This window comes from Chionomys nivalis, chromosome 21 (assembly GCF_950005125.1).
Source record: "Chionomys nivalis chromosome 21, mChiNiv1.1, whole genome shotgun sequence".
NCBI lineage: Eukaryota > Metazoa > Chordata > Mammalia > Rodentia > Cricetidae > Chionomys > Chionomys nivalis.
Genome location: NC_080106.1, coordinates 50,357,115 through 50,382,891, shown reverse-complemented (window position 1 = coordinate 50,382,891; position 25,777 = coordinate 50,357,115). Strand labels below are relative to the sequence as shown.

General features: G+C 38.8%; 1 pseudogene; it reads left to right on the top strand.

The window, feature by feature from the left end:
• The first annotated feature begins 290 nt into the window (after positions 1-290).
• The window catches only part of LOC130863394 (intelectin-1a-like), a 32,284-nt pseudogene continuing 6,797 nt past the window's right edge, over positions 291-25,777 (top strand).

The following is a 25,777-nucleotide window of genomic DNA, read 5'->3' as shown; positions in this document are numbered from 1 at the left end:
TCTTCTCTGACCTCGAGTGCATTTCTGATATGAGAAATCTGCAGCACACACACGCAAACAAATGAACAGACAAATAAATAAATAATCAAATATAATAGTTTTAAAGATACAGTGTTTAAATGTATTAAACAGAAACAAAATTGAGATTCAACATTATATTACCTATAACAATCTCACTTTACTACAAAAGAGAGTGAGAGGATGGAAACCCATTGCTTACATATCTTACAAACCTATTGCTTCAACATTTTTCATGATCTTAGTCACTTTTCAATTTTTGTCTTACGCCGATGGCATGGGACGAGGGTAAAGCCGAGAGGGTTCACCTTAAGCCACCTTCCCTTGGGATTTCCCTCCATCTTCTCACCTTCCCACTCTTTGCTGTGAATGTCTTTTTTGGTAAAGTGAGATTTTTATATACAACATAATGCTGATTCTTATTTTTGCTTTGATTTAATACTCTGTATGTGTTTAAAAATGTTTTATTTATTTATTCTTTATCTTGAGTGTGTGTGCGCGTGTGTGTACTCTTATATCACAAATGCACTTGGTGGTCATAGAACATATTGTAGGAGGCAATTCTCTCCTTAAACTATGGGGGTCCTAGGGATCAATCGAGGATCATGAAACTTGATAACAAGGGCATTTACCTAATGAACCATTTCACCAACCCCCATCTTTTAATTAGTGAATATCTGTTTACATCCAAGGTTATTACTGACATTAAAGAATTATTCCTGTCACTTTGATGAATTGTCTTTGGTTGTTTGGAATACTCACTTTCTTTTAATTCTATTGATGTTCAGCTCTTTGGCCTGATTGCTGTGTTTCTGATAACATTTCAGTAAGTTTTCTATGCCTTTGACTTTATTTTTCTCATCTTCAGATATTTAAACAATGCACACACTTGTCTGATTGCTGAAGTCCTGTAGGTCTTGAATACCCTTTATTTCTTCTTCTTTGTCTTTCTCATTCCTATGTATCTTCCCCTTCTTCGCACCTTACCTTCCTTCACCATCTTTCTCTCTTGACAGGAATCTTCCTTAAGACATGATCTCCAGCGCAGATCCTCTCCTGTTTCATGGAGGTTGCTGTTGAGACTTTGAACTGCATGGTTGTTTGACTATCAGCTCTTCAGTTACACAGTTTCTGTTAGAACCTTTTGAAAATCTCTATTGCATTGATGGATTTCTCACTTAGATCTTAATTTTGTGTAACCATTTGTTTGTCATCTCTGTATTACATTGTAGTTCTCATAATGATTATTTCAAATTTCTTTTTTGTCACTTTCTTTTTTTACTGATTTTTATTGAGCTCTACATTTTTCTCTGCTCCCTTCCCTGCCTTTCCCCTCCCCCTTGAACCCTCCCCCTAGATCGCCATGCTCCCAATTTACTCAGAGATCTTGTCTTTTTCTATTTCCCATGTAGATTAGATCTATGTAAGTCTCTCTTAGTGTGCTCATTGTTGTCTAAGTTCTTTGGGATTGTGGTTTGTAGGCGGGTTTTCTTTGCTTTATGTTTAAAAACTACTTATGAGTGAGTACTTGTGATAATTGTCTTTCTGAGTCTGGATTACCTGACTCAAAATAATGTTTTCTAGTTCCATCCATTTTCCTGCAAAATTCAAGATGTCATTTTTTTTCTGCTTTGTAGTACTCCATTGTATAGATGTACCACATGTTCCTTATCCATATTTTGGTCGAGGAGCATTTAAGTTGTTTTCAGGATCTGGCTATAACAAACAAAGCTGCTATGAACATAGTTGAGCACATGCCCTTGTGACACCATTGAGCATCCTTTGGATATATGTAGGGACATAGCCCCACCCATTGGGGGCGTGTTCGCCTCGGGCTAATGTTTACGGATAAATCTGCCGGGCGTGAGTCCAGCAGCCCTTTTCTTTTGCTCCGCTTAACCTGTGGTCCTGTAAGTTTATTTCCTTATTAAAGCTGTATATATCTATATAATCTGTCTGCATTCATTTGCGCCGCCACATTTGGCGTCCCAACGTCGGGCTATTTTGCCCCCGACCCGGCACAGGGGGGGCGCAAGCTCCACCTTTCCAGGCTAGTTGCCTGAGCTCAGGAAGGCGATTTACAGCGCGCTCCCTGCTCGCTTTCCCTTCCCCAACTCCAGGCCACTACAGTCACAGAGGAGCGACCCCCCACAGAGTAGTTAATAGCTCCCTGCTTCTTCCAAACCCTCACTGCCTGATTTAAGGGAAGCACCTACGGTTTTGAAGTAAAAGCCACCAACCCCTTCCCTTAACAGGCAGTACAATAATTTTTGTTTTGAGTTAACTGTTTCAGACCGGCTCTGGCTTAGACCACGTGGAATCAGGTGCATTTCTTTAGCCACCACTGGCAGGAAAACTTCATTACAGGTACATAATTTTCTTTTATAAATAAGAAAAATGTCTGAAAACATTACCATTCAAGACTTTAACAGCCTTTTCAGTTGTACCATGTGGGAGATTTTACAAGAAGTGTCTGTCAGCCCACAGATATGGATCTTTCTGGGATTCGTAGTTTTCCTTGGTACTGTATGGTTTGATAATAGAAATATGATAAAGTCTTTACGAGACGAGGTTGAACGCTTAAAAACAATTGAGAATGACAACAATCTTCTCAAAAATCAGTTTGAAGTTCTCCAGGCAGAGAACAGATCTTTGTTTAACACAACTCGACAAACTGAAAAAAATTTAGAAGAGGTACAGGCTGATGTTAAGGAGAAATTCATTACTATGGAAGAGGGAACAGCTGATTTGGATCGTAAGCTTCAGTCCCTTTCTGAAACATTAACGGCGGATATTAAGGAGAAATTCATTACTGTGGAAGAAGGAACAGCTGATTTGGATCGTAAGCTTCAGTCCCTTTCAGTAGGAACAGAAACATTAACTGAGAGAATCAAAACTGCTGAATGTGACAATCGGATTTTGTCTAAAGCTTATGACAGATTGACAGAAAGATTATCTATACAAGAAGGCACGGTATATGCTATAAAAATTATGTCCAAAGATGAGACATTATCTCTAATGGACAAACTTCATACTTTAGAATCCTCAATGAAGGCTTTAGAACATAATTCTGGACAGGAGATTCAGACATTAAAGAAGGCAATGGTGAATAGAATTGAAAAGATTGAGGAATTTCTAAATTCTGAGGAAGAAGAGCAAGAGGTAGAAAGGCATATTTTAACTAAATCTGTGGGTAAATCCCTCCGGGACAATTCCCACAAAGCTCTACCTACAGTTCTACCTGCCTTTCCAGTTGTAACAACTGAGAAAGTAGTTGGTTCCAGAAACCCTAGGGTCATCAAGGAAGATACATGGGAACCTGTCCATATGAATGATCTCAAAGAAATTAAACAGGCTGTAATGACTTTTGGAATGAATGCCTCTTTTGTTAAAGAGATGCTAAGATCTTGGGCCACGACGAATAAGGTCACGCCCAATGACTGGTTTCAACTGAGCTCTGCTGTCCTTGAGAGTGGAACACAATTGAAATGGAAATGCTTATTCAGGCAAGAGGCTAGACTTTTAGAACAGCAAGAAAGAGCAAAGGGAATTGAGATTTCCATAGATCAAATTTTGGGAGAGGGGCTATTTTCTGAGCCTCAGGAACAAGCTAATTTGGATGAAAACATACTCTCTGTGTGTACTACAGCAGCCTTAAGGGCTTGGGACAGGGTGCAAGACCCAGGACAGAGGATGGAATCATTTGTTAGAGTTAAACAGGGTCAAAGAGAACCCTTTAGTGACTTTTTACAAAGAATAACTAAAGCTGTACAAATAGGGATATCTGACCCAGAAGCAAGACGTATAATGATCGAGACTTTGGCTTATGAAAATGCAAATGTGGAATGCAAAAGGATTTTGGGACCTTTAAAGCTCAGATCAGCGCCATTAGAAGAATGGGTCTTGCATACACTAGATGTTGATACATTTGACTATGGCACTGAAGCATGGGTAGAAGCAATTTCCAATGGTAAAAGGAGACATCAGAATACCAAATGTTTTAATTGTGGCAAAATGGGTCATATGAAAAGGAATTGTAGACAACGGATTTTCAGAAATAATAATAATGCATCTTCTAGAAATAACAGAAATAGGAGGACTCAGCCTTCAGGTTTATGTAGAAGATGTGGAAAGGGCAGACACAGGACGAATGAGTGCAGGTCTACAAGAGATAGACAAGGCAACCTGATACAGACGGGAAACGTGAGAGGGGGGGCCTCACAGGCCCCCATGGCAAACATGGTTCAGTCATTTCCAGTTACTACAGAGAACATGACTCGTCAGGACAATTAGAAAGCCCCATGCCTACTGTTACAAGCAATAACAATCAGAAAGATGAGTTCCGTGTGTTTTGGCAAACTTCTATAAATGACCAAAGACCAAAGCTGAGAGTGTGTGTAAATGGCATTTTTATTACTGGCCTGCTGGACACAGGTGCGGATGTAAGTATCATTACCCCAGAATCGTGGCATCCATATTGGCCTCTTCAGAATGTAAATGTTCAGCTCCTGGGAATTGGAACCCTATCTCGAGTAAGGCAGAGCACGAGATGGGTTGAATGTATAGGACCAGAGGGACAAATAGGAAAATTAAGGCCATATGTAGCCAATATTGCAATGAATTTATGGGGTCGTGACCTATTACAACAATGGAATACCCAAATTAACATTCCTGCTACTTCTAGAGCCTATATTTCTGGGGATAATATTAAAAGATATTACAAACGGAGAAAACTGGCCATTCGGGCTGTACAAGAACAAGCAATTGATGTCCCTTCAGAGATACCAACAGCCTTGCCTTTAAAATGGTTGACTGAGAAACCAATATGGACAAAGCAATGGCCTTTAGCTGAGGAAAAGTTACAGGCTTTAGAACAGTTGGTACAAGAGCAATTAGATGCTGGACATATAGAAGAATCTACCAGCCCTTGGAATTCTCCTGTATTTGTGGTTAAGAAAAAATCAGGTAAATGGAGAATGGTGACAGATCTCAGGGCTATCAACAAGGTTATTCAACCTATGGGCCCTCTGCAATCTGGAATTCCTTTGCCCTCTTTATTGCCAAAAGGATGGCCTCTCATAGTTATTGATTTAAAGGATTGTTTTTTCACTATACCTTTACAAAAAGAAGATAGAGAAAAATTTGCCTTCACAGTGCCTACTTATAATAATTCTCAACCTTCGAGGAGGTACCACTACACCGTCCTCCCCCAGGGTATGTTAAATAGCCCCTCCCTGTGCCAATATTTTGTGAATCAACCATTGCAAATAATACGCAAGAAATTTCCCAAATCGATAGTATATCATTACATGGACGACATTTTGTTATCCGATTCAAACATGGATACCTTGAACAGACTGTTTGAAGAAATGAAAATACTTTTACCAAAATGGGGATTGCAAATTGCTCCTGAAAAGATTCAGAAGGGAGATTCTGTTAATTATTTAGGTTATAAAATAGGTTTACAAAAAATTAAGACACAAAAGGCACAAATTCGGAGAGATCGCCTACGGACTCTTAATGACTTTCAAAGACTATTAGGGGACATTTCCAGTCTACGGCCAGCTATTGGGATAACACCTGATCTAATAATTCATTTGAACAAAACCTTGGATGGTGACAAAGATTTAAACAGTCCCAGAGAATTAACAGCTGAAGCAGAAAAGGAACTGACGATGATTGAGGAAAAATTACAACAGGCACATGTGGATAGGGTAAATCCAGAGCTCGACTGTATTCTCGTCATACTACCATCAAAAATTTCCCCTACAGGAATTTTAATGCAGAGAGATGATATTATCTTGGAATGGATCTTTTTACCACATAAACCAAGTAAGAAACTGAAAACTTATGTAGAAAAAGTCTCTGAGTTAATTATAAAAGGCAAGTTGAGACTTCGTCAACTAGCAGGCATAGACCCAGCAGAAATTATAGTGCCTTTCACTGCTGATGAACTAAAGAAATTATGGGAAGATAATGAACCATGGCAAAGAGCTTGTGCTAATTTCTTGGGAGACATTAATAACAACTATCCAAAAAGCAAGAGGCTTAACTTCATAAAGAGAACTTCTTGGATCCTTCCTCGAATCGTCCGTGATACTCCAATAACTGGAGCCTGTACGTTCTATACTGATGCCAATAAATCAGGGAAGGCAGGTTACAAATCAGAAGACTTGGGTAAGGTGGAACAAAGTCCTTATGATTCTGTCCAGAAGGCAGAATTATATGCCATTCTTATGGTGCTAAGGGATTTTAAAGAACCTATTAATATAGTTACTGATTCACAATATGCAGAAAGAGTTATTTTACATATTGAAACTGCTGAATTTATACCTGATGATACAGAACTAACCTCTTTGTTTATCCAGGTGCATGATTTGATTAGGAACAGGCTTTGCCCTATGTACATAACACACATCCGATCCCATACGGGTCTGCCAGGTCCTCTAGCACAAGGTAATGCAGAAATTGATCAATTATTGATTGGTAGTGTGCTACAAGCCTCTGAATTTCATAAAAAACATCATGTTAATAGCAAAGGTTTGAAGAAAGAGTTTTCTATTACATGGCAACAAGCTAGGGAGATTGTAAAGAAATGCCCTACTTGCTCTTTCTATAACCAAACGCCACTGCCTGCAGGGGCTAATCCAAAGGGCACCCAAAGGAATGAAATCTGGCAGATGGATGTGTTCCACTTTGCAGAATTTGGCAAATTAAAATATGTTCATCACACCATTGACACGTATTCAGGCTTTCAGTGGGCAACGGCTTTAAGTTCAGAAAAAGCTGATTCAGTTATCACTCATTTATTAGAAGTCATGGCTATCATGGGTATACCTACACAAATAAAGACAGATAATGGTCCTGCTTATGTCTCTAGGAAAATGAAACGGTTTTTTGATTATTACAATATCAAGCATGTTACAGGTATACCATACAATCCTACAGGTCAAGCAGTCATAGAAAGATCAAATCGAACTATAAAGGATATGTTGAACAAACAGAAAGGGGTGGAAAACACCCCCAGAAATAGGTTACATAATGCTTTGTTAACCTTGAATTTCCTCAACGCTAATGAGAAGGGAACATCGGCTGCAGAAAGACATTGGATAATGGAAAAGTCTACTGAACTAAATCAACCAGTTTATTTCAAGGATGTGCTGACCTCACAATGGAAGGCAGGAGATGTGCTGCGTTGGGGAAGGGGATTTGCTCTTGTCTCCACAGGTGAGGAAAAATTGTGGATTCCATCAAAATTGATAAAGGTTCGTTTTGATGAAGAGAAGCCAGTTGGGAAAGATAAATAACAATTCAATCACATGGATGGCAATCATACTGATGGTAAGTAATACAAATAGGTTGGGGGCAGGGTTCTCTTCTTATCTCCACAGGAAAATACCCATCTTCAAAGAATTTAAGGTACCCCTAATATTTAATTACTGATGGAGGGACTTGTTCTGTAAGTATTAATTTATATATATATATATATATATATATATATATATATATATATGTCTTAAACTTTCTTTGCTTTTCCTCATATCTGTGTCTTTCTTTATATGTCAGTATATGTCCTTGTTGTTAATGTTTAAATTTCCCATAACAAGCAACAAATTTTCCTACAGTAATCTTTGAAGTTTCCAGGATGAAGATGGGGCCCCACAACATCAACTCCATCTGGTTTTTATGACGTCATGATTTTTTTTTTAAAGCGCTAATATTAGACCTGTTTTTTGGTACCAACTACAAGAGACAATTTCGAATGGTGCACATTTTTGACAACACTCTGGTCGGACCTTCTCAAAACGCTCTGAGACTAGTTACAATTTTCTTAGGTCAAAGGTTAATTTGGAAATTTTACCATCATTTGCTTTCACAGGACCCCCTAAGAAGAACGTCGCCCCCATGTCAGCTAGAAGCAATCTTAGAGGACGGCATCCCCTCTCCCAACAGAGTTTGCCCTCAGGGTTGGGGACATCTTTTAATGGTTGGTTTAGGGTTGAGGGGATGGGGTGATATTTTTTTTTTGGAAAAAGAAGAAGAAGAAGAAGAAGAAGAAGAAGAAGAAGAAGAAGAAGAAGAAGAAGAAGAAGAAGAAGAAGAAGAAGAAGAAGAAGAAGAAGAAGAAGAAGAAGAAGAGGAAGAGGAAGAAGAAGGGGGTAACTGGTTTTTTGGGATGATTGGTATTTGTGAATTACTGTCTATAGAAAATTGTACTGGTACTGTTTCTTGTATATTGATATGTTGAATATTGAATATGAGTGTTCCTACCTCTATTTTTGTATGAGTATGCTTATAACTTTGTCCATATTGTATTGATACATCTACCATATTACATTGTACATTTCTACCTCTGATACTATGACATTGTTTACAGTTGAAGATCATTGTCTTCATATATTGCACAGTTGTTTATTCTTTTAGTCTTCAAAGTTAGATAGGTATTGAGAATTATATGTTTGTCATATTTATTTTTAAGTTTATCAGGTCTTTTAGTTACATAGAGATTATATTTAGTATAGATAGTATGATCTTCAGCCTCTTCGAAGAGCTGTAGAAAATGGCCTTTAATCTAACCTAAAATTTCTATGCCAAAGAGACACAATTACTCCTGGCAACACCACTCTACTCCCGAGAGAACGTTGAGCACCAAAGACACTCCACTGGGAGCTTGTCTTCTTGGCAGAACTGGCCTTTGGGTTAAGAAAAGCCCATACCTCAACTTCTGACAAAGATACAGAATATCCCTAAGTGGATGAAACAGGATTGTCTTATCTTGCCAAGACAGGGTAGGATAGTCCTAAGAAAGTTCCTTGCCTTTAATAATGGTATGCCAGTTATGTTAGGCCTTAGCCAAAGTTGGTTGACTCAACATTGCAAACGAGACTTTGGGTGATTGCCCAGGTAGTCAGTTGTCTCTGTCAATTGTTGCACATTTTGGATATCTCTCGATTGTTAAGTAATATTTATTCCCTTCTCAGATCTTTGACGGAGTTGAAGATTATATAATTGTAGTTACTCTCTATGTTATTTAGACTCCTTGAGATAGAATATTTAGCAAAAGTTTTGTTCTCAATATTGTTTGTTATATTTATTATTTGTTATTATTGTATATAGTTGTATTTGCTTTGGTTCTATCTTATTTAGACAAAAGGGGGAGATGTAGGGACATAGCCCCACCCATTGGGGGCGTGTTCGCCTCGGGCTAATGTTTACGGATAAATCTGCCGGGCGTGAGCCCAGCAGCCCTTTTCTTTTGCTCCGCTTTTCCAGTGCTCCGCGGGAACCTGTGGTTCTGTAAGTTTATTTCCTTATTAAAGCTGTATATATCTATATAATCTGTCTGCATTCATTTGCGCTGCCACAGATATATACCCAAAAGTGGTATTACTGGGTCTTGAGAAAGGTTATTTCCCAATTTTCTGAGTGACATTGCCACACTGACATCCAAAGGGGTTGTACCAACTTGCATTCCCACCAGCAATGCAGAAGTGTTCCCTTTTTTCCACTGCCTCTCCAGCATAAGTTGTCATCAGTGTTTTTTATTTTGGCCATTCTTACAGGTGTAAGATGGAATCTCAGAGTTGTTTTGATTTGCATTTCTCTGATGACTAAGGATGTTGAACATTTTCTTAAGTGTCTTTCAGCCATTTTAGATTCCTCTGTTGAGAGTTCTCTGTTTAGGTCTGTACTCCATTTTTTTTTATTGGATTATGTGTTCTTTTGGTGACCGATTTCTTGAGTTCTTTGTATATTTTGGAGACCAGACCTCTGTCTGATGTGGGGTTAGTAAAGATCTTTTCACATTCTGTAGGCTGTCATTTTGCATTGTTGATAGTATCCTTTGCTTTACAGAAGCTCCTCAGTTTCAGGAGGTTCCATTTATTAATTGTTTCTCTCAGTGTCTGTGTTGTTGGGGTTATATTTAGGAAGTGTTCTCCTGTGCCAATGAGTTCAAGTGTATTTCTCACTTTCTCGTCTGTAAGGTTCAGTGTGGCTGGCTTTATGTTGAGGTCTTTGATCCATTTGGACTTGAGTTTTGTGCATGGTGATAGATATGGGTCTATTTTCATTCTTCTACGTGTTGATATCCAGTTATGCCAGCACCACATGTTAAAAATGCTTTCTTTTTTTCATTTGATATTTTTTGCTTCTTTGTCAAAAATCAGGTGTTCAAAGGTGTGTGGATTGATATCTGGATCTGTTATTCAGCTCCATTTGTCCTCCTGTCTGTTCTTATGCAAATGCCAGGCTGTTACAGCACTGTAACTCTGTAGTAGAGTTTAAAGTCAGAGATTGTGATGCTTCCAAAAGTTCTTTTATTGTACAGGATTGTTATGGCTACCCTGGGGTTTTGTTGTTTGTTTGTTTGTTTTTGCTTTTACATATGAAGTTGAGTACTGTTCTTTCAAGGTCTATGAAGAAGTTTGCTGGGATTTTGATGGGCATTGCATTGAATTTGTAGACTGTTTTTTGTAAGATTGCCATATTTACTATATTAATTCTGCCTATCCAAGAGCATGGGAGATCTTTCACTTTCTGGTATCTTCTTCAATTTCTTTCTTCAAAGATTTAAAGCTCTTGTCATATAAGTTTTCCATTTGTTTGGTTAGAGTTACTCCGAGATAGTCTATGCTATTTGTGGCTATTGTGAAGGGTGTTGATTCTCTGATTGCTTGCCTAGCTCTTTTATCATCTGTGTACAGGAGGGTTACTGAATTTTTGAGTTAATCTTAAATCCTGGTACATTACTGAAAGTGTTTATGAGTTGTAGAAGTTCCTTAGTAGAATTTTTGGGATTGCTTATGTAAACTATCATATCATCAGCAAACAGTGAAAGTTTGACTTCTTCTTTTCAAATTTATATCCCCTTGAGTTCCTTTTGGTGTCTTATTGCTCTAGCTAGGACCTCAAGAACTACACTGAATAGATATGGAGAGAGTGGACAACTTTGTCTCATTCCTGATTTCAGTGGAATCACTGGGAGTTTCTCTTCATTTAGTTTGATGTTGGCTGTTGGCTTGCTGTATATTGCCTTAATTACGTCTTGGTATGTTCCTTGTATCCCTGCTCTCTCCAAGGTCTTTATCATGAAGGGATGTCCTATTTTCTCAAAAGCTTTTTCAGCATCTAATGGGATGATCATGTGTTTTTTTTTCAGCTTATTTATATGGTAAATTACATTGATAGATTTTCATATGTTGAACCATCCCTGCATCTCTGGGATGAAGCTGACTTGATCATGGTGGATGATGTGTTCTTGGATTTGATTTGCCAGTATTTTATTTAGCACTTTTGCATCAATGTTCATGAGTGAGATTGTTCTGTAATTCTCTTTCTTAGTAATGTCTTTCTGTGGTTTATGTATCAGGGTAATTGAAGCCTCATAAAAAGAGTTTGGGAATGTTCCTTCTGTTTCTATTGTGTGGAATAATTTGAGGAGTATTGTTATTAGTTCTTCTTTGAAAACCTTTTTTATTTATTTATTTATTTATTAAAGATTTCTGCCTTCTCCCCGCCACCACCTTCCATTTCCCTCCCCCTCCCCCATCAAGTCCCCCTCCCTCATCATCCCTAAGAGTAATCCGGGTTCCCTGCCCTGTGGGAAGTTGCAGACAAATGGACGGAAATAGAAAACACTATCCTGAGTGAGGTGAGCCAGACCCAAAAAGAGGAACATGGGGTCTACTCACTCATATTTGGTTTCTAGCCATGAATAGGGGATGTTGAGCCTATTATGCGTGATCCTAGAGAAGCTAATTAAGAAGGTGAACCCAAAGAAAAACATTTAGGCGATGAAAGGAGACAGAGACAAAGACCCACAATGGAGCACCGGACTGAAATCTAAAGGTCCAAATCAAGAGCAGGAGACAGAGCACGAGCAAGGAATTCTTTGAAAATCTTGTAGAATTCTGAGCTGAAACTTTCTGGTCCTGGGCTTTTTTTTTTTTTTTTTTTGGTTGGCAAACTTTTGATGAATGTTTTTATTTCTTTAGCAGTTATAGATCTGTTTAATTTGCTTATCTGGTCTTGATTTAATTTTGGTAAGTGATATTTATCCAGAAAGTTGTTCATTTCCTTTAAGTTTTCCAAATTTTTGGAGTACAGGTTTTTGAAATATGACCTGATGATTCTCAATATTTTCTCTGTGTCTGTTGTTATGTCCCCCTCTTCATTTCTGATTTTGTTAAGTTGGATATTCTCTCTCTGCCTTTTGGTTAGTTTGGATAAATGTTTTTCTATTTTGTTGATTCTCTCAAAGAACCAACTCTTTGTCTCATTGATTCTTTGTATTGCTTTCTTTGTTTCTATTTTGTTGATTTCAGCTCTCAATTTGATTATTTCCTGCCATCTAGTTCCCTTAGGTGAGTTTGCTTCTTTTTGTTCTAAAGTTTTCACATGTTCTCTTAATTCAGTAGTGTGGGATTTTTCCAGCTTCTTTATGTAGGCATTTAGTTCTATGCACTTTCCTCTTAACACTGCTTTCATTGTGTCCCATAAATTTGGGTATGTTGTATGGTCATTTTCGTTGAATTTTGGAAGTCTTTAATTTCTCTCTTTATGTCATTGTAGACCCATTGATGATTCAGGTGAGCACTGCTTAATTTCCATGTGTTTGTGGGTTTTCTGGAATTAGTATTGCTATTGACTTCTAGTTTTAAGCCATGGTGATCTGATAAGGTACATTGGGTTATTCCATTTTTTTTTTGTATTTGTTGAGGTTTGTTTTGTCACTGAGTATGTGGTCAATTTTTGAGAAGGCTCCATGAGGTGCTGAGAAAAAAGGATATTCTTTTCTGTTTGGATGGGATATTTTATGGATGTCAGTTAAGTCCATTTGAGTCATAATATCTGCTAGTTCTCTGTTCATTTTTTGTCTGACTGACCTGTCCAGTGGTGAGAGGGGAGTACTGAAGTCTCCCACTATTAGAGTGTGGGGTTTAATATATGATTCAATCTTTTAAAGTGTTTCTTTTACATATGAGAGTGCCCTTGTATTTGTGGCATGGATGTTCAGTATTGAAATTTCCTCTTGATGGATTTTTTCCTGTGACTAATATGAAATGATCTTCTTTGTCTCTTTTGACTGACTTTACTTGGAAGTCTATTGTGTTCAATATTAGGATAGCTACACCCACTTGTAGTGGGGAGCTGCGGGCCTGCTTTTCGTCCTGCCCGGCTCCTGGCCACCTGCCCGGCTAGCTTTATACCCGAAATAATTACACAGAAACTGTATTCTTTTAAACACTTCTTGGCCCGTTTCTGTTCATGTGTGTAGCACCCCAAGTGCACTTACCAGGAAGATTCTAGCCTATGTCCATCCTAGGTCAGAGCTTTATTGCATCTGCTCTGGAGCACACTGGCATGGCGTCTGCCCCAGAGAGGAGAGGAAATGATGGAGGAAGGTCATTTGTCAATAAACAAACTGCCTTGGCCCATTTGATAGGCCATCCCTTAGGTGGGTGGAGTAGACAGAATAGAATGCTGCGAGGAAGAGGAAGTGAGCTCAGATGCAGGGCAGCTCCTCTGAGAGACAGACGCCATGCTCTCCTCTCCAGAGCAGATGCGATGAAGCTCTGACCCAGGATGTACGTAGGCTAGAATCTTCCTGGTAAGCACACCTTGGGGTGCTACACACATGAACAGAAATGAGCCAAGCAGTGTTTAAATGAATAGAGTTGGTGTGTTGTTAGTTTGGGGCATAAGCTAGCCATGCGACCGGGAGTGGGGCGGCATGAACACAGCCAGCAGCTCCCCACTACACCCACTTGTTTCTTAGGTCCATTTGATTGGTATATTTTTTTCTCAACCCTTAATTCTGAGACAATGTCTATCTTTGAGGTTGAGATATGTTTCTAGTATGCAGAAGAAGGATGGATTCTGTTTTTGTATCCAATCTGTTAGCCTATGCCTTTTTATAGGTGAGTTGAGTTCATTTACATTAAGGGATATTAATGACCAGTGATTGCTATCTCCTGTTAATTTAATTTTCATTGTTGGTGATGTTAATTTGTGCGTTTTTTTTTCTTTCTTTGGGATTTGCTGCTATTAGACCACCAATTGTGTTTTTGTTGATGTAGCCAACTTTTTTGGGTTGGAGTTTTCCTTCTAGTATTTTGTGTAGGGCTGTGTTTGTGGTTAGGTATTGGTGAGTCTAGATTTGTCATGGAATATCTTCTTAAGTCTTTCTATGATGATTGACAGTTTTGCTAGGTATAGTAGTCTGAGCTGGCATCCATGGTCGCTTAATGTCTGCATAACCCTTGACCACAGCCTTCTTGCTTTCATTGTTTCCAATGAGAAGTCAGGTTTAGTTCTGATAGGTCTACCTTTATATCTTACTTTGCCTTTTTCCTTTGCAGCTCTTAATATTTTTTATTTACTTTGTATGTTTAGTGTTTTGATTATTATGTGGTGAGAGGACTTTTTATTTATATCCAGTCTATTTGATATTCTGTTAACTTCTTGTATCTTCATAGGCATATGTTTCTTTAGGTTCGAAAAGTTTTCTTTTATGATTTTGTTAAATATACTTTCTGTGCTTTTGAGTTGAGCTTCTTCTCCTTCTTAGATTTGGCCTTTTTATGGTGTCCCATATTTCATGGATATTTTGGGTTAAGCTTTTGTTAGATGTAATGTTTTCTTTAACTGATGAGTCTATTTCCTCTATTGTATCTTCCATCTCTTGTATTCTGCTATTCATGCTTGCATTTATGGTTCCTGATCATTTTCTCATAATTTCTGTTTCTATAATTCCATCAGCTTGTGTTTTCTTTACTGTTTCTATTTCCATTTTCAAGTCCCAAGTAGTTTCTTTCGTATGTTTGATTTTTTTTCTTGTTTTTTTTTTTTTTTGTAAAGTGATTTGCTGATGTCTTCTAATTTTTTGTTTGTTTTTTTCCTCCATTTTCTTTAAAGGAATTTCTCATTTCTTCTTTAAGAGTTTCAAACATTCTCTTGAAGTTATTTTTATGTCATTCTCTTCTGCTTCATCCATGTTTTGTTGTCCAGGTCTTTCTGTTGTAGGGTCTTTAGGTTTTACTGGTGTTGTGTTGCTCTTTGCAGTGTTGCATGTGTTCTTATCTTTCTTTTCTATTCATCTTTTCCTCTAATAGGTGTGGTTGGGGCTGTCTGAAATTCTGTTGAATAATTTTCTAGGTGGAAGTAAATCCAAAGCTCAGATGGTTGTTCCTTGTGGTACAGTCAATGTTACAGACCTAGTTACCCCATTGGTTACTCCTGTTCTTGGAGATAGCTCAGTGCTCCTGTGCTTTGCTCTGCTCCCTTGGAGTTTGCTGTCTCAGGCATAGTTTGGCCTAAGTTGTCAGCTTTGTTCTGTTTCTGTAAATCCTGATCTGGATTCCCTGCTGCAGAAATTCCTGGCTTGGAGTTGGACCTAGAAAGGTTTCTCGCTCTAGTCTACTGCCTTGAAGGTCTCAGGCTTGGATGTGCCTGGACCCGCAGAAGATCTGCTTAATCCCTCAGAGGTCCCAGACCCATGCCTGACCCCCCAAGATCTCTGGTTCCTGCCTGTTCCCTTGGAGGTCCCAGGTACATTATTTCAAATTTCTTAGCAGTCGTTTCATCCTTTTAGTTTTCTTAGAAATCTGTTGCTGTAGAGTTGTGAATACTGAAAGCGTTTTATCACTTCAATTTTTTATATTTCTTATGCTTCTGTGATATGATTTGCATATATAATGGATCAGATAGCACTATTGCTTTTATCATGTGGCTTTTTTAGTAAGCAACTTTGTTTTGAAGATGTTCACTTGACAAACAATGTTGTTGTTGACTTTAACTCCTGTTGGTCACTGTAATGTAGTCCTGTTAAGTTTCTTTTCTCGTGATAATTAATTGGGCCACAGTTTATAACATGGTACAGTTGGAGAGGCATACTGTTCCTATGACTCAGACAACAGTGAAGATAGTCCAGATGTTCAGGCAGTTGTTAAGCAAGTAAAAGTGGGTCTGAGGAGTTCATTACATGACTTCTCCTACAGCAAGAATGATGGCCCCTCCAGGCTGCTAACACCTGCTCATAGCTCTTCATCTTCACACACAACTTTATGGTGATTCCAATCTTCCTAGACACAGACTCTCCTCGATGGTATTTTCAGTAATTGATATTTGCAGGCTTTGGCTATTTCATTCTCATCATCTCACTTGGGATTTTTTGCCCAGAAAGCCATACTACCGATGAAGAGATTGACAAGAGCTACTTAGTACCTAGAGAAGCTCTGCTGTGAGAATAAATCATGACTGTTTCTTAACCACTGCCTGCTCCAACCTTGCCAATGAGCATAATACATGTATTCATGTTTATGTCTAGACAAACCCTTGAAAATAGGGCTGAGAAGTAAAAACTGAAGATAATAAAAAGCTGAAAATTTGTGAAAGACACTATTTTTTTTTGTGTGAGCCCAGAACTCTTTGAACAAAACAGTTATTTTAAAGAAAGTACAGTGAATTTTCCAAACTAATTTCTCTGTCTAAATTCTAACTCTGAAACATAAAACATGATATAGCTCAGTTCATGTTATGGACCACATTTTCAAAGACCTATATAATAAATTTTGGAAGATTTTTATTTATTATTTTTCTATGCATTTATTTATAATTATGTGTGTGTGTGTGTTTATCTGGGTGTGCATGAGTGGGAGTGCCCTGGAGATGCCAGATCCTGTGATTGTGAGCCACTCTAAATAGATGTTGGGAACCAAACAGGTCATCTGGAAGAGCAGTATGCTCTCTTAATCATTGAACCATCTCTTGAGCACCTGTGTAATAAAATTTGAAAGATATACTATCCCTAACACAACACAACAAAACAAACAAAAACAATAAAGAAGCTAACAAATGCCTGTGGCCACTTAAACATGAGCCACTTCTTGTTGCTTCTTGATATAATAAGCAGTACGGTTGGGTTCTTGTAAAGATTATCTCTTAAGAATGCATCTAACACATTTAGTATTTAAGTCTAGGATCAGCCCATTAGATCACTTAAATGGCCCATTAACATTTCACAGCTCTTATATTTCTCTAGAAAATCAGTAGTGTAAATAACCCACCCTGTGTCAACTAACACAGAAATGATTATAGCTAGGCTTCTGGAAGTTTCATAGGGTGTACGTTCTTGAGACTCCATCAAATTTTTCTATTATTTAAACTGCAAGATGTATAAGCTGTCTGAGAGGAATGAGCCATAGCCCCTGTAGGTCAACAGGCACCTGAATTATGCATAGGAAATGGACAGCAACAGCCTACACACTGAAGTTTGGCATTGCAAATTTAAGGCAATGACTGTAACCATAACAGCTTCTTGAAAACTCTGCCTTCCCAATGGTCTATATACTGCAAGGGCCTGCCTCTATGGTCAGGGCCATGCCCTTTATGCCTGAAAGTTTAATTTGTTATCACCATTTACTATGTACTACTTTGTTTCCTTTTTGCTAAAGCATCTTTAAAGCCCATTTAAATTATCTCAAAGTTTCAACATCTGAGGAGTAAAGAAAAGGATACCTGTGTGCTTCATTTGCAGTTCACATAAATAAAGGATATCATTAGCTAGAGAGGGGTGCAGATCTAGAGGAACTGTTTATCTTGGAAATCGTAGAAATTGCTATTACATGACTGGTGCTTGAAAGCTGTGTATTGTAATGAGCTACTGTTGCTAGGTACACTCTTAATATAGATATTTAATTCCATTTCTGATGGAGAAGTTAAGTGGAGAGCATGGTTACATGATGATAAAGAGAATCAGAGCCTTGGAATGCAAAGACCTTTGTTACTTCAGACTTTAGTCTGCAGAAGCAGAAAGGCAGAAGACCACTTCTATAAAATGTTGTCATTTTAATAGCAAAAGATGATCTAGAAATAGCTTTTGGAAGTAGATGCTGAAATCCACTGTGTGTCTAAGAAATATCATCAATGATAAATATGGAATATAAGAAAGGCTAGGTAACTTGACTGTAGTTTATACTTGCAAATGGAAAAAATGTTTTATTATATTGCTATTCATAATCTCAAAGATAATATGGAAATACGTGATAATCCTAATAATAATAGTTATAATAATATTATATAGCATTTCTGGACAACTATTTAGTGCGTGGTTGTTGCTGAATGCTTTATGTTTAATTTCCTTATTTAATTTTATCAATATCCTAAGAGGTAGGTGCTTTTGTTATTTTCATTCCTCAAATAGAAAAACTCAGGTTAAAAGAGGTCAAATAAATTATTCAGGACTATGCAAGGAATAAAGAAATACCGTATCTATATAACTCAGAAGTTCAGCATTACACTCTTTGTCAAAATTATCTCAAATAAACATCTTGGGATCATTTGCCTCTTTGTATATGAAGCTAGCATTTCTGTTTTAGGATTCAGACAACTGAGCCAGAGACAAAGAGGGAGGGACAAGTGCTTTCCTTCTCTCAACAAAAGTATTTATTTAAAAAATGATGAAATTTTCATAAATCTGTCAACCTTGCTTCAGACTTTTCTTTCTAAAGCTCATAAATATAAAATTGAAGCTTCGTGTATGATTAAAAGAAAAAAGTAGTTGAAAATCCACTTCTGGAGCCTCAATAATAGTTCTGTGAATTCACATTAGTTTTATGGACCTAATTTTCCTGTGATATCCACTTCTTAGTTCTGTTTTCTGGGAGGTGTTAATCTTCCAAATGATAAACTATTTCATTGTTAGGATCCCGCTGTGGAGCCAGATGAGGACCTATCATCTCACTGGTCTTTCTATTTGAAGATACTAGAAACTTCTTAGAGAGCTGGTTCAATAGATCAAAGTCAAAGGGAAGCAAGCTTCCTGGCAATCTTTCTTCCCTAGCTTTACCCTGTTTGAGTCTGGGGCTGTGAGCCGCAAGATGGTGAGGAAGGATCTGATGGTGTCTTGCTGTCTTCTGGAGATGCTGCCAACAAGACAATTATTTTCCCTTCTGAAAAACAGTTTTGAGCTAGAAATGGCAAGTGACCTCTTTGTTTAGGCAAGAATCTGGTATAGGGCTCAAGAATCTAAAGAAGTATTTGAGTCACAAAAATGTTTCAGGTCTTTGTTAAGGCCCATTATGGAAGGGGTTGGGGAAAGTAATGCTGCTCTTTTCACCAATCAGGCATGCAAAAGAAAGAAAGAAGAAACAGAGACCCACATCCTTTTCAAATGTACACACAGAATGACCCAAAAAAACTTCTCATTAGGTTCCAGCTCTTAATGATTCCAACCACCCCCAGTATTGGCCTGCGGTCCATCCCTTCATCATATGAGCCTTTCAGGGATGCTCAAGATGCAAATCACAGTAAAAGGGAAAGGGAGACTCAGTATTTTTGAACTTTCTACCATTCTGCAGTAGGGGATCACCCTATAAAACACAGATGCAAAATGAGCCCATCAGGGATCATAAAGGTGACAGAGCCTCACCAAGAGCTAAGAGAACCAGATGAGTGAAAGGCGTGTGTGGAAGACACGGACAACTACCATTGAATCATATGAGCCTTCACTGACAGTCAGCAAAATCTGTGCATATAATTGCTTATGTGTGAAATCATGAAATAACTAAACCATGAAAAGAAGATACAGAAGGAAAATATCTAATGATGAGAAAAAAAGAAAACAAACTATAAAAGCTTTAACTAAATAAACAAACAGATAGAAGTGTTTCTTCAGAACAGGTTAAGAACCATAGGAATTAGACAATACTACTGTTTCCTTCAGGCCTGGGCAATTTGTAGAATAGCAACCAATAAAATTTGTCATATGTCCAGTAGAGAAGATGTTCCAATTAGTAAAGGTAGGCACACCTCTCAATGTCTGAGCTGTTACTTGGATTTGCATAAAAATAGAGCATTGGAAACACAACTGGAGAAGTAGTAGTGATTGAAACCAACCAGTAAGCTCTTTCAGGCAGTGAACTATGCAGTTAGCACCTTTCTCCCCCAAGGTGGAAGCAGAAGTGGATTTAAGAGGAAATGCTTGGGAAAAAGTTGTATTTCAGTATTACAGCTAACTAACTAACCCTGTGGTTATCCTAGACACCACCAGAGCTATCACTGTATTGCCTTGGCTCTCTCACTCCACTATAACAAAATGCCACAAACGGAGTGGCCTAGACAGCAGATGCTTGTTCTTAGGTGTTGGGTGTTTATGAAGAAGTCAGCATGGTTGGTATCTGGTTACCAACTTAGAGATGTTTGAATTCTTGCTGTCCTCTCATGGTTGTCTCTCAGTGTTTGTGAGGAGAGAGCAAGCTCTGGTCTCCAACCTCACCATGATGGGGCCACTTTGGTAATCTAATGCTAATTGCTTTCCAGAGCCTTCCTTTTCAGATATACCAGTGGAGGAGACAGGGGCACAAGCATTCATCTCAACAGCATATAAACTTGTCACACCTTATACAGTTAATGGGGCTAGTCTGAGAAATGGGTCATTAGGTTGACTCTCATTGTGTTAGCTTTGTGGATATATTTCCAAGAACACAGATGGCTCCAACACCCCTCAGTAGTCTTTTAGAACCTTGATGTTATATGCAGAGTGTCGCTTACCAAGGCACTATTATATGATGACTAATTATATTTCCAATTTCTGTGCTCAAAAAAGTTGGAATCTTCTCAATGGCCCCTAAAATATATTTTTACACCCTCTGTCCCAGCCTCCCAATACCCCATCCTTAGTATAGATTATATGCTCTCCTTCAGTCACAGCGATCTCACACTGAATGTCCCGTGCCTCTCTGAAATGCTCTTCTAGGTACCCACTGGAGTTACTCTCACTTCCTCAAGATCTCTGTTCAGATACTATTATGCCAAGAGGAATTTCTCTTGAGCATCTGATGGCATACTGTCTCTTTCACCTGTTTGTTCTATTTTTCTCTGTACTTACCAACACTTTGAAATGTATATATTGCTTGTCATTCTTTTTTATTTTTATTTTTTTGTTTTTTTGAGACAGGGTTTCTCTGTAGCTTTGGTGCCCGTCCCGGAACTAGCTCTTGTAGACCAGGCTGGCCTCGAACTCCCAGCGATCCGCCTGCCTCTGCCTCCCGAGTGCTGGGATTAAAGGCGTGCACCACCACCGCCCGGCTTTTGCTTGTCATTCTTTTCCCTACCTTCTCCTTAATGTTCACACCTGTATTAGCATACAGTAGCACTGAAGAGATCTTCTCTAGACTGTTGCAAAATAAATTATGTACTACATATGCTACACAAACACACACATGCATGCGTTCACATGCATACATGTATACACACTGACAAACACATATACACACATACATACACGCATGCATGCATCTACATGTGTCCATGTACACATAGTCACAAATACAAACAAACACATAAACATACACATACATACACATGTCCATACTCACGCCATCTGAATACTAACTGTAGTACCACAAAAACCTGGGTTGAACATCTTGCTAAAGTTCTCTGCTCCGCAGGAAATTGTTTCAGCCGCAGTTCACAACCTGAACCATGCAAGTGGCCCAGACCAATCAGAATTTTGACAAAATCGCTGGCAGTGTATCAGAACAGGCGCTTGCCCAATGTTACTTGAAGTTGTTTGTTATAAAGAGTGAACTAAGACTAAGACTTAAGTAAGATAGCTCTGCACGTGAAAGAAGCTTTCTGTCAAGGTTGGCAGCCAGATCTCAGCAAACTCGGTCTTTCCACTCTCCAATTATTCCAATACATTGGACATGTGGAGAGACCGAGTTAGCAAACTTGATTAAAATGAAGGTTCTTTGCTTTTACATACAGGGCTTGGTTTCCTTGTTGGCTTCAGTGGGGACTTTGCAGATTGGGGCATAACAACTAGTTGCTTTCTGCTTAGATAAAAAGCCTTGTGTGCTTTTATGGATTTTTTTTCTCTTATTCCATAGATCTGTATTATATTTGGGTTTATAAAGGAAGAGTCTGGAAAGTACATAGAAGATTGGGGCCCTTTTATCCCTTAGCCTGGGAAGGAATACAGCATAATGTTTGATATGTTCTGTTGAGTGAGGCAATCAAAAGATTCTCCTGGGCCCAAGGGGAGAAACAGAATCCGACTTGATGTCCTAGCAAATGAAGCTTGAAGGCAGACTAGATGTGTTGTCCACTATTTGAAGAGTAGACTCTCCCATGCATTTGGCCCCCACTTTTGTTCTCCTGTTCTGTGAATTCTTACAACCTCTTTGGTGCTCTGTGTACCGTTCTTTCCCCACAGCCTCTGGCTCTGGGCTGCCTCTGCCTCTGTCTGCATCCTCATCACTATTTATGCAAATCCTCTGTCTTTGCTTGTACAGCAACACGTTAGTCAACAGTGATCCTTGGGCAGTTCATTTTTTCAAAGTCGTTCAGGATTTCTTTCATTAATTATTAATAATCTGAGATTTGTTGATTTATTTTTGGTGGCCTTGAAAATCTGCTTATCTTTCCGTATATTAGGCAGCTTCTGCTGTATTGCTTGTGTCTTCAGGGTTCTTCATTTCTTTATTTATTTCCCCACTATGTAGTCTTTTCCTTCTCTTACATTGACAAAATGAAAGAAAAAAAAAACAAGAAAATTAGGTTAGTTGCTGACTAGAGCTTGGAAAGAAATTGAATGTTTCCCTTCGTGACATGTGGGGGGCCCGACATTTTCTCTGATACGCTATTAACTTGCCTTTACCCAAGTAGTTACAAACACCCCCATAGGGCAACTTTCCTTTTACAGCAGATTAGGCATGGCAACCCTTTCTCTAAATTAAGCCTTCAGGGATTGGCCCAGCAGCCACATGGCGGCTGTAAAGCCCACCTTTCTCTTTCTCTGTTCTTTTCCCAGACACTTTCCATGCTACCAGAGAAACCATTGGAGACTGCTTTTATCTTTAAGAGGATCAGGGAACTAGCTACCCCTGTCCTCCCTCAGTACTGTCCCTTTAATGGCTGGTGGCATGGTTTTTTTGCAATTGTAAGTTTAAGACGGGACTCAAGATTCAAGTGTAGCTCCAGACTTCCAGAAAAGTTTCGGGTAATGGAGGTAAGGTTAGGCTCTCTATTTCAAATTGCCAGGGCCCTTCTAGAATTCACTTTCAGGGTTGCCCAGCACAAGTGACGACATAGAGAGAAACCTAGTATCTTGCTTCCCAGCCTAACCTGTTGCTATGCCTACAGTAGTCAAGTTTTTCACTAGAAGAGCACAAACAATGCTTTGGCATCTCCCTGACAAAGCCTTGTCAACCTGTTTCTACTTGACTCACTGTACCAAGGACTGAGGGATCTGTGGGTACACATTTTCTGACTGCTTCTTCCACCTAACTCTTGCTGAGAAGGCACTGGGTTCTCTGCATATAAAACACAAGGCACAATTGTACTTGGCTTTGACTCAGAATGAAATTCTACAAGTAGCATAACTGAACTGATGTCTGATGTCTTAGCACATACATTGAAAACATTCTTATCAGTACATTTGCCACCAGATGTCTGACTTGGAAAAGAGGTACTGGTAATTCCAAGGCAATAGGCATTCTTAAATGCTTGCTTGAGTCTCTCAAAACAAGACTTGATTCACTATCTTCCCATGGCAAACAAGCCTTCATCACAGGGGTTATGCCTGTGTTTTCCTGGGAGCCCTCTGAGGTGTACATGCTCAGGGTGTAGGTTTCTCAGAATAAAGAGGGATTTAACTTCAGAGGAAACTGGAGATAATTTAATTCTCCTCACCCTAGAACAAACTATTCCATGGTATTTCATTCATTCTTATATTTATTTTCACCTGAAAAGAAAACAAACAAATAAACAACAACAACAAAAAAATAGAGGATTTCCAAGAGCAGCTAAAAGTCTCAAGTAGTTTCCAGAATTTCCCCAGCAGACCCTTGTGAATCTTTCCAAGATTTGTTTGGGGTAGCATAAAAATGGATATAGATAGACAAAGGTCCAGAGACCCACCTGAATGTCGATGCACAAAAATAGATCCCAAGTTCTCTGTCTGTTGACTCTATATAGTTTGTTCTCTCTCGCTCGCTCGCCTTGCTTTTTCCATCATTGTTTTGCTACTGTCATAAAAATCGATTTAGGCTGCTTGTTTGTTTACTTTGTTTATGGATAGCTACTCAACACATTGATTTGACAGCTGAGGCCAGACTGTCCAGAGTTCAATGCTACGCTGGGTCTTTACTAGCAGTGAAGAAGCAGGTTTTATGACATTGCTAGTTTGGAGAATATTGTCAGAACTGTCAACTTCACCTTGAAATGTTCTTTGTGGAAGTGTAATAAAGAACGAAAGCTTTCTGGACTCGCTGCAATTCATCTAACCAATGAATCAGATCAGTTGCTTTCTGCACTCAGGCGACGTCAGTGATCAAGGGACAAGGTCCCTGGAAGAAGAGCACATCTTTATAAGAGAAGGAAATGTGCAATAATTTACAAAGGAGACCATATAACATCTTGGAGAGGAAAGTGGAGAGTTGAATCACACAAATCAGTAATTATGACCGTTTTAGGGGTGTCTGAGAGTTGGACTCCTCTGTGCAAGAGGCTGTGCACATGACCACAAGTTCAGCTTCAGTACAACACCCAGGGGACTTCTCTGAAGCTCTGCTCTTGCTTCAGCTTGTTGGTGCTAGAATGACCTCCATAGAGGCAGTGTTCCAACTCTGCTCACTAAGGGACAGAGAAATATGTGTCAGAAGACTGGTGTCTGGGCAACTGGATGCAACTCATAAATTTGCAATAATTGCTTTTAATCTACACTCCTTCATTTTTTATTTGTCCTGAAACTCAGACCTGAATAATCAAACAACCATGTATTCACTTCACCCAGTAGACCTTGGACCACCTGTCTGCTCCCTGACTTCCTGGCCAAGCATTACTTCTGGGAAAGGCTTATTGGAAACACAGCAGGATAGAACTCATTGCTTTTCTTTCTTTGTTCCATCTGTCTCCTATGCCTTCTGGGAGATGGCTTGTTCAACTTTGTATCGCTTCTCCTGTTCAAGGCACAATTCTCCACCTGTGCTCCCGAACCACTGCTTTCCAGCCTCCTCCCAGATGTTGAACCTATTTCTCATTTTTCCAGTGCATTAAATCTCTCATCTCCTGGACATTTTCACAAATCTAAAACTCTGATGACGACTTTTCCATAGAACACACTCCATTCTCTCCGCCTAAAATTTGTATTGTTGCTTTCTCATCAGCAACCAAAGCCTTCTGTGAAGTACACTGCATTTCACATCACATCCAACTCACTTCCTGCTGGCATTTCAAAGCACTGATGGGCTGAGGATGTGTCTCAAGAGTGGCCCTGGGATTTATCTCTCCAGGTCCTGACACAGGGCTATCTCTACATCTGCATTGTCAAGTTCTTGAGTGATCCACTGATTGCTATGCGTTTTCACTGGTCTCAGCAATTTGACATTGTTAGGTACGAATCTGCACAAATATCCCCTAATTACTATCAGAGACACGAACCTTTGTTCCATCCCCACAGTGATGCATTATCGGGGCCTCTTCTGGGTCTATTTCAAACTTATTCATGTTTGTGTTCAGTAAGTACATATGTGTACAAGTACACTAATTCTGACTAGGGCTTCACATTTTTGCCACTGTCATACAAATAAAATACAACAGAATTTCTGACAATTTAAATATCCCACTCCAATATGGCTCTGAAACAAAAAATTGGCATATATAAAGCAAATGCTTAGAAAATGCCATCTCAATGAATGTTACCTAGGACACTCATTTATTAGTATATAGTATTCCTATTAATGTATGATTTTAT